The 14,478-nt window shown below is 41.1% G+C and overlaps 1 protein-coding gene across 2 annotated transcripts in view; it reads right to left on the reverse strand.

Annotated features, from left to right (window-relative positions):
- sec16b (SEC16 homolog B, endoplasmic reticulum export factor) overlaps window positions 1-14,478 on the reverse strand; it is a 98,369-nt gene that overhangs the window by 38,099 nt on the left and 45,792 nt on the right. The window contains exon 27 of one of the 2 annotated variants that reach the window (XR_010908616.1): window positions 948-1,044. The exons of the other annotated variant lie outside the window; for it this stretch is intronic. The gene's annotated coding sequence lies outside the window, so the exon portion shown is untranslated. Of the gene's footprint in view, window positions 1-947; window positions 1,045-14,478 lie in introns of those variants that run through there. 2 annotated transcript variants of the gene reach the window in all.

Here is a 14,478-nt window from a genome sequence, read left to right on the forward strand (position 1 = left end):
ACAAAACGTGAGCAGGGCAGAATCTGCTCAGTTGCTATGACAGCCATAGAGCCAAGACAATGTGTGTTTTGTGCAGCTAAGGTGGAGGACGGGGGTGGGGTGTTGGTAGTTATGTAACAAATCTGGGTCAAACATACATTCCCCCACTAACAAAGATCTGGTCATCTGCTTGGTTGAACAACCAAAATAAAAATGAGCAAATTATTCAGAAATAAACATCAGTTACGGAATGTTGCCCATCGTATATCAGGCTCTCATTGCAAGAGATCCCAATAATCACATCAGTGCTAATTTTACATAATTGTCTGGTTATATAAGGACAGAAGCCATTAACATATCACCCAAAATGATGAAAACGTGATCTTTAGTGGATATAGGAATGTCCTTTTACAGGCAAATTAATCACCATGCTTAACCTGTTGAGACCTGTTAGCTTAAGACACCACATGAACAGTACACAGCTCAGAGAATGTTTGTGAAATGACTAAACTTCATTTGAAGAGATTCTTAAGAAAGCTAAACAATTTCTAATAAAACATATTAAAATAATGTTGTCTGACCTTTTGGTATTGTCAACAGTGTTTGTTTGGGTAAAAGGGCTGATATGACGCCAAGGACAAAGGTGTTTGCAGCTGAGAAAGCAGTTTGCTGTAAGAATAAAACAGGACAAAATGTTCATCAGACCTTTTAACATCAGTCCACCGCAGCGGTGCACCAACTATTAGCACGCGCTTTGGAGTCTTTTGACGGTCCATCAGCAGTATAGAAAAAATTGGTTATAGTAACAAATGTACTATATAATAATAATAATAAAAATAATAATAATAATACATTTTATTTGTATTGCACTTTACATTTGGAACAAATCTATATGTAAAAAATGTGCTGTGTTATACTGTATAAGGTTGATCTGTTAAAGACGAAAACATGTTTTTGCATAAAATACAGTTTTGTGCAGTTTTGTGCAGCAATGTTTGTTGGTTCGGCAGGGTGATCTACTGTTTTTACAGCTGGACTGCTTCCTGACGTCTAAGATCAGACTGCCTGGGAGAAACACAAACAAGATACAGTGGAGTGGAAGGTGAAGTTTGAGTGAAACAAATGTTAAATAAAATAAGGCTTGATCTTGCGACAGCAGGGTTACAAATGGAAGAAAAGAACACAGTTTTGCTAAACGTGGGACTAACAAGAAATTAAACATAAGAAACAAACACAGGGCCTCTAATGAAATAGTTGGTCAAGTAGTACAGAAAAAAATATTTTGTATTGTTTATATCTTGTGATATTTGATGCATTTAAAGATAATGATTACAAAATAGGCTGTTTGAAACCATCGTGAATTTAGGTAGAACATTTTGGAGTTCAGCCCTTGTACTTTGAACTCTTCATGAGTTTCTCCAGCATTCCAACTTGCTACATGAGAACAAAGAAGCGGTTGACATCTGAGGTCAAGGCCCAATGAAAAGGGCACATGAGATCAAAGAAGCTTCACTGACAGAGTATTAGCATCAAAATAGCATTTTTTTTGTGCCACTCTTAGAATAAAGTCACCATGAAATCTAAATGGACAAAATATAGTAATATTTATTATAAGTGATGTGTGGTGTGGATCACCCCCTCAAAATATTTTGCCATGTTGAATAACATGACCCGCGGTGACACACTAGTAGTAACGTAGTGTTGTTTGGGGGTGTGAAGAGCAAAAATTGCACAATGCAACACTCTTATTGTTGTCTGACTATCACCAGACCAAGCTCAATTTAAAATTGAACATTGGTCTGGGGAGACTGCTCTGGATTTTCTACTGTACTAGCGACGGGATCAACAAGCATTATTTGAATGACTCTGTATGCAATTGGATAGTCTTTCAACCATTCAGACCGCAAGAGGCGTAATCAATGGGCAACGACCCATCGCTTCTCAATCCGTCATCGTGTTAAACCCGCCAATAGGTGGATAAGCCAGTCTGTGATTGGTTCCTGCAAAAGTGTAACAGAAGCAGTATAAATGAATGTCAGACACCCCTCGCTGCAGCCTGTAGCACGATGACGTAGCTGGATCAGATCCAATACGTACTGGATGGTGGATCGTTATGGCGACGTCATACATACAGATCTCTGGGTTAACTTAATGCATGTGCTGGTCTTAAGTGACATATTTGATCAATATTGTATATGATGTTCCAACCTGTGTAGTAGTACTGATAAATAGTAGGCTAACAAGTAATTATTGATGAATAAATAATCTTTTCATAAATGTGATGCTTAAGTTATCCTAGTTTCTCTCTACATGCATGCAAAATAGTTAAAATATGAATATATTCTGGTCATATTTGCTGTTAAGTGGTAGCAAAAATGAGTAAAGTAAATGTCTCTGTAATTTTAATCCTCAAGGTACAATGCAACACGATCTGTAAACAACTTAAATTAAACTTAAAATACCAGTAGCCTACACATTCAAAATGTTAAACGTGTGTCCTTATGGCGTAAGCATGTTATTAATCATTATATTTGCGCGAGCGGTTTGAGCATTTATTTATCCAGTTTACCAAAACTGCACATGTCGCCAGAACTCTACTGCGCATGCGTATGTGACGTCATCAAACTGTGAATGAAACCACCGCGCATGCACGTCCAGTACGTGTTGGATCTGATCCAGTACGACATCGTGCTACAGGCTGAAGCGAGGACTTCTTGATGAATGTACAGGTTTCCAGACTGAGTTGCCGGGCAAAATCAAACTGCCGGCAGTTCAAGCTGGGTTTACCCAGTCTACTCTTATTGTGCTTTGGACACAACAGGACAATCAGTACTGTATACGTTTTGTGCAAAGTATACATAAGAACAAATTTTGTTTTTCACAAGGTAACTTCTAAAGATTTGGAATATTAGCGTAAGTCATATGGACCACTTTATAATATTTTGATAGAGCTGCTTGAAAGAATCACTTCAAAATTCAAATTCAGTGGGAAAATATCAAGCATGCCATAAGCCAAAGTGTCTCGATTGAACCCAGGTGGTTGGTCCTAGTATAACTCAATAAACCCCCTCCATGTATTCTAGTGGGATGTGAGACAAATGAAACAATCAAATTACATTCCAAATTGTAGTTTCTGTCATTTTAGGTAGTTTTTATCCCACTTATGTAAGTCCAAGTTTTTGTTTTATTATATTTTTAAGTTTGGTTTTGATACTATAAAAAACAGGGGTTTGATGTCATGATTGACAGCTGTGATTAACCCAGGCACCAATTGACTTTTTTTCTGAATTTTCAGGAGCTTTAGCTTTATTTTCTACTTTTACATTACTTTTTAATTCACACTGACACAATGAGTTGTTCTGCAGTAAACTGCACTAACAGATAATGCGGGAATATGGGCGGGGTTTTAATATTGTGGTCCTACTTCCTGCTCTCTACTGCGCAGATGCAGGTGCCAAAATGTCAGCCCCATATTCAGGCATTGGCGGCTTCACTTTTCTTCATTGGAAGATGGTCTATGTAAAATATAACATTAGGGTTAAAAATAATAACAGATTTCTTATTTTTGGGTCACCATGAAATCAAAATCGATTTTTTTGTGCAGTGTTTACTATAAATTCTTAATCCATCACATCATTATTTTTTTACATTTCATAAACTATCCTCCCCCTTTCAAAGAGAACGTTTTTGAAAACGAAACCATTATCATGTCTGTGAAGACAAAAATGCAAATCTGTGAAAACTCATTCCTGTCTGATCCAGCACAACATGTGTGTTCTCCCTGGATGCCTAGGCATTTCTGCAGAATAATTCAGATTAATTCCCGAGACTGGCTGATCACGGCGGCCGCGACACCTGGGGGTAAGGACAGAGAGGCGAGAGAAATGGAGACGGGAGCATGAGGAGCAACAGAACGAGAGAGGGGAGAGAGGGAAAAAGAAAGAAAGAAAGAAAAAAAAATCTGGTCCGGTTCCCAGACACACTGCCGTTCGGCCCTCCGCCCGCCGAGAGGCTCTTCCTCGCAGTGCTGTGCGATGGCACTGCACGCTTGGTGGACAGCTCGATCCTCCTCCGCCCCCTGGCGGCCGGCGGTCAGTCCTCCTACTGAGGGACCCTGCAGCGAGCCCCGTGCTCCCTGCTCCTCCCCTAACCAGTGGACGGCAGCAGACTCCGGCTCACGGCAAGCGCGGCGACTCCTCCCCTCCCTCTCAGATGGCAGCCACCCCACATCGACCCAGGGGCACGGCAGCGAGCTCTCTATCCCACTCCAGCCCAAGAGTGCGGTTCCACTGAAGCATCCACTTGCGATGGCAGCCATATTGTGCCAGAACGCCCACCACACATAAGCTATTTCCTTATATACCCACAAGGTGGGGCTATGCCAATTCCACAGACCCATGGCATTGCTTTGCCATTGGCTCGTTTTGTAGAACACAAAGGTGATAGGCTTCCCCCCATTATGTCAGTCACTGACGAAACATCTCCGGTTAAGGGTTAAATACGAAACCGAGACTTTATGAGAAACGAGAGATTATGTATATTATATGTATATTATATTGCATTTCTTTTAATACATCCTCATAAATACTACACACTGCACCTTTAAATCAGCAACAAGGTTGAGTTCAAAAATGTATCTGCATTGTGACAGACATGGTCACTTTGAACTAACATATAGAAAAGCACAATTAAAGGTGTATAAGTGGCATTGCTAAATTCTGACCTTGCACGCAAAATACAGCTTTTTTATTCCTTGTCATAGATCATGTGAATGGAGATAATTTGGATTTCTGTACAAAGAAAAAAAACTTTAATACATTGTTGTCGTGTGAATGTACCCTATTCATTTTCTGCTAACTGACTGCAAACTGGCAACTTCCCACAATCCAGTCAGCACGTCACAATTTTATTGCAGCTTCCATTTCATGTTGATACACACCCATTCATTAGTTTTCTTTTAATGGTATTACAACAAAATATTTTTCTTTTTTATAATACTTTTGGAAATTCCAGTTAAACATTGCAGATCGTAAGTGTTACTGATCACCAGGATGTAATGACTCAGCAGCTGAACCTAAACAGTTGTGAAAGAGCTTTAACAGTAGACTGTGCAACAAAACTAACTTGTTTAGCTGCAGAACAGATCACAGTGGTGTCAAGTCTGCAGTGTGTAAATGCTGCTGGTCTAGAAGTTAAAGAAGTAAACACGGGGGATGGGGAGTCTCACCTGTTTTCCCTCAGAACAGCCACCCACCCCAACACCCACCCACCATGCTTGTTTCCTATATTTAAAATCTTCTCCACGCCGGTGTCAAATAACAGAAACACTGAACAAAATGTTCTTCACAAACACCTCCCCTGCACGTTTAGCCTAGTGGTTGGAAATCTTGGCTGCACTTGTGTGACCCTTTGACACAGTATTAGCCTGGCACGTTTTAACTGGCAGGAGCTCAGATTGTGATTCTGGGTGATATGATGTCTTAGAGGACATAGTTAAGTTTACTATTTCAAGCGTTAAGGGCTCAGTGTCTGCTGCCATATCTTACTTGTGCACAGATGTAAAGACATAGCCTGACAAGCCAGACCCACATCAAGATGTTTGGTCTGGAATCTCACCATAGACAGGGCTCAATCCGAGGGGCGGGATAAACGGTTGTCTTTCAAACTCCCTCTGCACGCGATAGGATAGCGCTACCACCAACCAGAGCAAAGAAGGTGAAACAGAGCTTGTTGATAGATTAATCATTCGCCGTATCCGGTCAGCAAAACTCCGAACACATCTTCCCTTTTTCAGTGCTGTTCTTTGTTCTTTTCTCAGAGAAAAGCTTAACTCCAAGTCTTCCAAAGTCACGGTCAAAGCTGATTCGAAAGACCGCCGTTCGCCAGTTTCTGTGTTTACTAGAAGGACGCAAACGCAACTCGGCCGTCGTCAGTATGGCCCTGCCCACCAACTCTATACACGATGTGATTGGCCCGGCAAGAGTTAGGCGAATACAGCTCAGAAGGGTATTGAGAGTTGCTAGACGACACTCGCGTGCAGATTAAATTTGCTGCCGCTAGGGTGTGTCTAGATTTCTAGGCTAGTAAAGACACTGTCAACAGAGTAAAGTAGGGATGCACCGTTACTGAGCATGTTAACTTGTACTCATAGTCATTAAAATGCTCCGACAACCAATGCAGTACAGTGCTTGTGACAAAGAAACACAATACATTTTGGACAACAGAGCAAAACGTGGAGTGGATAGTGGCACAGATGTGCAAACTTGTCGAGCGCAGATCCCTTTATCATATATCACTGGAAAGAAGTTCGGTCAGATATGAAAATAGCAAAGAAGGTAAAACAATGCACATATTAACTGACTTGGCGTTTATCTATGATTAATATTGTGTTAGGGAAAAGGGATTCACCGCTTCCTTCTCACACTCGCTGAGGCGGCTGGATGCACTGTGTTAATCTACTTCAGTTGGCCTATTAACTAAGTTAACATTATTTATCTTTGATTCATGTGTTAAGGATTTATCGCTTCCTTCTGACTGTTGCTGGTGCTGCTGGATGCACCAAATATACAGCATTATGGTTAAATGGCTATTCATGGTTAACCTATTTGTGTTCTTAATCACTAAAGTTAAACTAAGTAATTAAAAACTCACATTAAAGCTACAGTCCGTAAGTTTTGCCTCTTTGTCGCCATCTCTGTTTGAAACCTGCAAATTGCAGTTATTTGCAGAGTTTTTGTTTAATTAATTTTTTTACGTGGGTTATGCATCGGCACGGCTCCTTAGCGTGGAATGTATGTGCGTATTAGCGGCTGTCATTCATTCACCACACCGGTGTGGATACTATGCTTCAGAATAACAAATTCTATGTCTTGGAAGTATGACCAAAATAAGAATTAGAATAAGAATGAGATGAATCAATTAACCTCTTAACCTTATTTTTGTAGTTTTCTGAAAACGACATACCCAAATAAAAAGATCTGCAGCTCTTAAACCCTATGGTCTAAATTCATAAATCTGGTCTTATTTTAAACTAGACACTTGAAATATTGTTACACAAGAGTCATAATAACTCAAAATAGTATAGGAACAAAGTAAAACAAGGGGAAATATGCATGTAAGTGAAAATAACCTAAATATAAAGCTGAATGTCGGATCATGCTTTGATTCAAATTTGAGGATGATTCTCTCAAAAGTGTAGCTTCTGTAAGCTTTTATGTAAAAAAAAAAAAAAAAAAATGCCTAGGCGTCCTTTTAAAAAAGCCATTTATATCAGAATATTTGTAATTGTAAAGAGTAGTTTTTTATTCAAATAAAACTGCAATAAACTGCTAATTATAATGCATTTACCGTCTCTGAACAACTAAAGCACCTATTTACAGAATTTACAAGTGTAAAAAAATCATTTAGTTGATAAAAACAGTCTGTCATTGAGTCTGTGCGTGTGCGTTATGAGCATTTAAATGTCTTGTCCCGTTGCCTTTGGCTCACTATGGGCTTCTCCCCATTCTTCTCCCTTGACCTTATCAGACTTTATGCCTTCACATCCCCCGACTGTCTCATAGACAGTAAAAGATTGCCTGCGAGCGTCTCCTCAGGTCTATACGGTAATTTCTCCACTGTGTGACAGAGTTGCGTTGGTTATGACGCAATCGTTAGCCTATTTTTTTTTTACAAAAACAGCTTCTACGGGGCGATAGTGTAAGATACAAGGTAATGGAGCCTTTTATGCATTGTCGTGTTTCTTTAGAAATAAACAATGGACAAATGGAGTCTTTAAATGCCTTAGATGTAAAGTTATTCACTGTCAAAGTGACTCAAAAATGAATGGGATGCTAAAAGCAGGTGATGGCTTGGTTAGCAATGGCCGCCCCTGTGGGTGGAACGCTTTCCGAGTGCTAGATTACCCCCTTGGGTATTCATCAATGCTTACGGCATATCTTTCAAACACTGTGCAAAAAAATGTCTTTTGATTTGTTGCTACATCCATCAATCAAATATATGCTGGCTATGCATTGGCTAGGCTTATCCAACTAAAAGAATGGGCGCATTTGACTGGAAGCTTTAGCAGCAAGTAATGCGCTCCCTTCATATCATGTGTCATCAGAGAGCCTGTGATTGAAGGAAAGAGACCTGGGAGGGTTTAATATGACAGGAACAGTCCAACGTAATGGGGAGATCGTAAGAATAATGATTATAATCGTTATTTCATTGAAAATGAACATGATTTATTACTCTTATTCAAAACGCTCATGCAAACAACGGAGGATATTTTGTTTTTTTCCCTTATTTTTTCGTTGTTGTGGATTAAAAGTGGGATGCATTTTGAAGAGTGGACTCTTACACAGTGTTTCGTGGATTCGTCCGATCTGATCTGAACGTCAGGAGATGAAAGATGAGTACCACGTTTATTATGCTAATGTTTAAATAGCTCCTGCTTTAGCATTTCATTTAGCCCTTTCCTCTCTGGTGTAATTATTGCAAAAACGAGTTCAGAACATGAATCTTGAGTGTTTTAGCTTTCAAGTGATGCATAGTTTGTGATAGTTGATTGAATAGTTTGTATAAAACAAAAGCAATTAAAAGTATAGACACGCCCACTTCCATCAACAGCCCCGCCCACGATCCGGTGGGCATTAACTGGTTAAAGAATACCTTCTTTCTTGATTATTTAAAGTTAGGGTATAGGCAATTTTCAGAGAGGCTAACAATAGCGAGCTTTCAAAGCATAAGATCCCACCCTCCCTTCAGAGCTTTTTCAAAGCCACGCCTCCTCCAAAACACAAACGCAGGAGCAGGGAGCAAACAAAACCATCATAAGAGACCGCATTAAAACTACCTCATGTCTCAAGACACATAACATTACAATAACAATGAACATCAACAACTTAAAAAGCACTGGGGTGTATTCCAGAAAGCAAGGTTAATTTACCGTCACATATACCTTGGTTGATTAACCCAAACTTGCTTACTCAAGGTTTGCTGGTTCCAAAAACGTGTCTGGGACTAAGTTCAGACAACTCAGAGTATGTTAACCCAAGTCTGGGAACTCACTATTTGAAAGTCTCAGTCTGAGGGCCGGATAAACGGTTGTCTTTCAAATTCCCTCTGCACACAATTAGATAGCGTTTCAACCAACCAGAGCAATGTGAAGTGGAGCTAGTTGATATTAAACTTTCGCTGTATCCGGTTGGCAAAACTCCGAACACATCTTCCCAACTTAAGAATGATTTCAGTGTGGTTCCTTGTTCTTTTCTCAAAGAAAAGCTTCCAGAGTCGCGGCCAAAGCCAATTCGAAAGACCGCTGTTGGCCAGCTTCTTTGTTTACAAGTAGCATTCTTCTCTGCCATCACTATGTTAAGCCCTGCCCACCGACTCTATACACGATGTGATTGGCCTGACCAGAGTTTGGCTTTTACAGATCAGAAGTGTATTGAGAGTTTCTAGACGACACTCGCGGCATACTTTGACAGTACTTTTTTGTAACAATGTAAACGTTTGAATGCATTCTAATTGCTAAATTAGAGCATTTATTTTCTTTTTATATCAGTTTATAAAAATAAACTGACCCAAAAAGGATCAGTGTTTTTCTCAGTGACTCTCTTTATATCTATCTTCAGATAAAAAGATAGCGTTACACCTCAAACAGAGTTAAGCTGTGTAACAGGTGTGTCAGCATGTATTAGTGAAACCAGTCTGTCTGCCATGTGCAACTAACGTCACACAAACAAGCAGCTGAACTGTGCACGTCAAACGTGGGCCAAATATGTGGTTTACTTTCAAAACAATTTACACCCATAGTAAAGGGTCAATGATCCTAAGCAACTTCTCAGACAAAGATGATACTAAAATGACATATAAGTGAGAACTCCATGAGTCTCTTAAGATATAAAACAGGAACCCTTGGGCAATAAAAGACAATATTTCCTCTAAACCCTATTACAGATTTTTTTTTTTTGCAAATATATTTGTCTTACCACATGGCAATCTTGCATCATAAAAGCATACATCCTAACATTTTAAAGAAGAGTTTGATAATCACCATGACACATAATAAAGTTACCTGGTCACACAGCAAACAAAAGGGAGGTGATTACTTCACAAGCACTAAAGTTCCGGGTAAAGAAAACCCTTAGTGTTACTTTATATGCTTTATGAGATTTTTAAGAAATTTTATCAGAGGAATTAATGCACAATCAGACAGAAAACCTATTAAACAAATGATGTTTACTGTATAGCATTCCAATAAACTTTCAAATGGTTTTCTGATTATGAGTTTAAGTAAAAATATGAAACAGGAAACTGCATTGGGATTAGTGTAATAACCTATTCAAATATTTGTACATTACAGGTTTTCCTTCTTAACTCAAACACGTCAGTGCAAGAGTCAAAGAACAATTCAACAACATGTACTCCACAGCTTTATTTTCCATGCATGACATGACGCTACTGACCAATCAAAATGTTGTTGTATAGCACATATTCCATCATAAGACTAGTGAACACACCAGGATTATGCCTGCACAAAACCGCCTCTGCTCATAAGCCCGTTGTTGTGTGAGAAACAGTGGAATATTTGACACTTTTAACCTCGTGGCTTCAGGGCACTCCCTAATCATGCCCTTCTGTGACGTAATTTCGGGTATGCATGGATTATCTATTTAGTGTGCTGTATATCATCAGAGTTGCTTTGTTTATTTTTGCCACATAAACCTTAGTGTGTACTGATCCCAGTTATGTAATGATTCTTCACACCCATTTATTCCAAGACACAATATAAAAAGTCAGGAGTTGCTGAACACTGTGTCCAACCCGTAAAAAATAAATAAAAAAACTGTGCTTGCAAATATTTTACTATTAATTAAATAAAAGGGCACTTAATTGTCCTTACAAACAGTACACGTTCATGGTTTCATTAACAAATTTGAGTGCACTTAAAAAAAAAATTACTTTACTTTAAAGTGCATTTTAAATCACTGTTTTAATTATATTTTGTCATTCTTTAATGAAGTACACTTACATTATCACCAAGAGTTTTGGGACGTCTGCCTTTAAATGCGCATGAACTTTAATGACATCCCATTCTTAAGGGGCTTGTTTCAACCGAACCAGGAAATACATCAATTGGATAGAACTACAACCAATCAGAGCAACGAAGCAACGCATAACATTAGTTGTCAAATGTCTACAGAACTCAACTGCACTGTGTTGCCAAATCTGCGTTTTTTTCCAAGGGTTGTTTTCCATTTCCGTGGGTTCAATTGCGACCTCAATTATGTGATATATAGACCCAGGAATGCAAATTTTAGCAGGCAACATTGCCAAAATAACACACATTGTACCCCTCCAAACACTGACAGAACTTCCCCCGAATAGCTATTGTGCATTTGAGCTTATTTTGGACTGTAGTTGGCGGGTTTTGAGGTAAAAAACTTGGCAACCCTGTCTGCATGCGCGCTGGAATAAACGATCTTTGCTGGTGTTGTAAAAAAACAAATAATTCACAGTTAGGATACACAGATTACTTACCAACATGATCATCATTTCTGAGAGTAACAGTGAAGGTGAATGCATATACAAACAAGCTCTCCATTTAGGATTTGAACAAATTTAATCCAAGCGCCTTTGATGACGTGCATGATTATGTTACTGTTTATCATCTGTCCGTCATCGTTTAAAGCCCGCCCTGATGATTTCATCGGTCCGAACTGTTTCTGTTCAGGCATAATCACCCCTCGATGGTAGCCTGACATGCCAGACCCACATCAAGATGTTTGGTCTGGAAACTCACCATAGACAGGGCTCAATCTGAGGGGCGGGAAAAACGGTTGTCTTTCAAACTCCCTCTGCACGCGATAGGATAGCGCTACAACCAACCAGAGCAAAATGAAGGTGAAGCAGAGCTCGCTGACTGATTAAACATTTGCCGTATCCGGTCGGCTAAACTCCGAACACATCTTCCCTTTTTAAGAATGACTTCAGTGCCGCTCTTTGTCCTTTTCTCAGAGAAAAGCTTAACTCCAAGTCTTCCAGAGTCGCGGTCAGAGCTGATTCGAAAGACCGCCGCCGTTAGCCAGTTTCTATGTTTACGTGAAGCACGCAAGCACAACTCGGCCGTCGTCATTATGGCCCCGCCCGCCGACTCTATACACAATGTGATTGGGCCATCCAGATTCTGAGGAATACAGCTCAGATGGGTATTGAGAGTGCCTAGACGACACTTGCGGGCAAATTAAATTTGCTGCCGCTAGGGTGCGTCTAGATTTCTAGGCTACCTCGATGGATCAAGTCCAGGCCGAACTGCCTGAGCTCAAATGTTGTGGGCAGGGCTGAGTTCGGCTGGCATCCAGGCTAGGGTCCAAGCCCAGCCCCTGAAAAACAACCCCACATCATAGAAGTGATAGGAACACCTAAATTCAAAGATTAGGAGGGGTGTCCTAATACTTTTGGCAATATAGTATATGTTAATGTGCTGACTACTGTACTTAAATTCTTTAAAAGTACTTGATTTCAACTGTAGTGTTATTTGATTTTAAATTTAATTAAAAACAATCTTTACAAATGTAATATAAACATATATTTTATAAGTTACGATAGAACTTATATTATATATTAGATTACCGTTAATGCTTGCCAGCATATTCAACACTTTAAGCATATTTCAAAGACAATGTCACATGTATGCATGTCTTGTCTCTGTTAGTTTAGCCTGTGTTTCTCGCCTGTTTAGTTATTAGTCATGTCTATCACCTGTGCCTAGTCATTCACCTGCTCCTCGTTATCCTCAGTTATCCTGTGTATTTAATCCCTCAGTTTGCCCTCTGTGTTTCTCGGTACTTGTTCGTGTATAGCTGTGTTTCCCTGAGTTTGTTATTAAAATCCATGTTTACCGTTCTCCTTCGTCTCCGTGAGCTTATCTACGAGCACAGTTTCTAACAGAAGTACCGACCGAAACAGTTTTTTTTTTTGCGGTGTTTTTTCCTTTACTTTGTTTGTTACCCCATCTTCCCATGGCCCTTCACGATGTCCAACTCATCTGCCTGGAGGAGGGAGACCGCCCGCTGGAAGCACACACCCGGGACTTTCTCCAGCTCGCGTGTCTGTCCCGTTTCCTGGACAAAGGCACGCGTTCCAGTGGGCGGTCCAAAGGAAGACTTCGCCGCATTCGTGGAGTGGGTGCTGGTTAACAACCATTCGCCAGTGACCATCGGCTCCGCTGAGGAGGACAGCGGTACCAACCTCACTCCACCACTGCCAGAGACCAGCCAACCACCACCAGCGAGTGACGCAACAGAGAAGTTGCACAAGCCCACCGCAGACCGTGGGGACCGGCCGCCGCAGATGACGAGCCCGTACCGAGGACAAGGACGGAGGGTGTCATCGCCACAGAGCTCGGACCACCAGCGAAAGTCTGACGAGGTGTGTGAGCCGGCAACGCCGAACATCGCTGAGGGAGTCATTGTGGAGTTCGGGCTCCTTTGTCTCGCCGGCTCCGCCTTGGTCAGTCGTCGACCTGCCTTCACCCTCGGCTCCATCAGAGGCTTCTCCGTTGGTCATACCCAGGGCATCTTCATCCTCCCAGGCATACCCTCCGTGGCTCCTCCCACCATCCACTCCAGCCTGGGGCCTCGTCCTGGCTGGTTTCTGGCACACCATCCAGCTCCTGCTCCTGGCTTCCCTCTGGCTCCTCCCTTTCCATGTCTCCCCCTGGACTCTGGTTTCCCCTCTGACCCCGTGTACCACCCCTGACTGTCTGTTTTGTGTTTCACGCCCTCCTCCTGAGCCCCCACCCACCCTCCTCTGATGTGATGTTACGGCGCGAGGACACGCCTTTCCGGGAGGGGGGGGTCATGTCACATGCATGCATGTCTTGTCTCTGTTAGTTTAGCCTGTCTCTGCGTCCCAATTCGCATACTATCCATCCTAAATAGTATTCGAAAATAGAATTAGTATGTCCCAAATCGTAGTATGCTGAAAAGAGTATTCCAAAGATTCCTGGATGGTTTGCTATTTCCGGTCCGAATTCGAAGTATGGATCGATGGGCACTCTAACGGCTGATATTGCCCACAACCCATTGCGAGTTGGACGAGGATTCGATTAGAACTACAAACGCGGATAAAAAGCGTTAAAAAACTACAAACATGACAGATGTGCGAGTCCGACGGTTAAGTAGAGAAGTTTAGATAAAGGGGTTTGAGTGACCAACTATCAATATTTAACCTGACAAAAATGGATGGACTGCAAATGGACTGCATTTATATAGCGCTTTTATCCAAAGCGCTTTACATTTTTGCCTCACATTCACCCATTCATACACCGACGGCGATGTCAGCCATGTAAGGCGCCATCCAGCTCGTCGGGAGCAGCTGGGGTTAGGTGTCTTGCTCATGGACACTTCGACACTTGGTCAAGTGGAACCGGGGATTGAACCACCAACCTTCTGGTTTGTAGACAACCTACATGAACCACTGAGCCACTGCCGCCCCGAAAATATATTTATT

Source organism: Pseudorasbora parva, chromosome 12 (assembly GCF_024679245.1).
Source record: "Pseudorasbora parva isolate DD20220531a chromosome 12, ASM2467924v1, whole genome shotgun sequence".
NCBI classification, from domain to species: domain Eukaryota; kingdom Metazoa; phylum Chordata; class Actinopteri; order Cypriniformes; family Gobionidae; genus Pseudorasbora; species Pseudorasbora parva.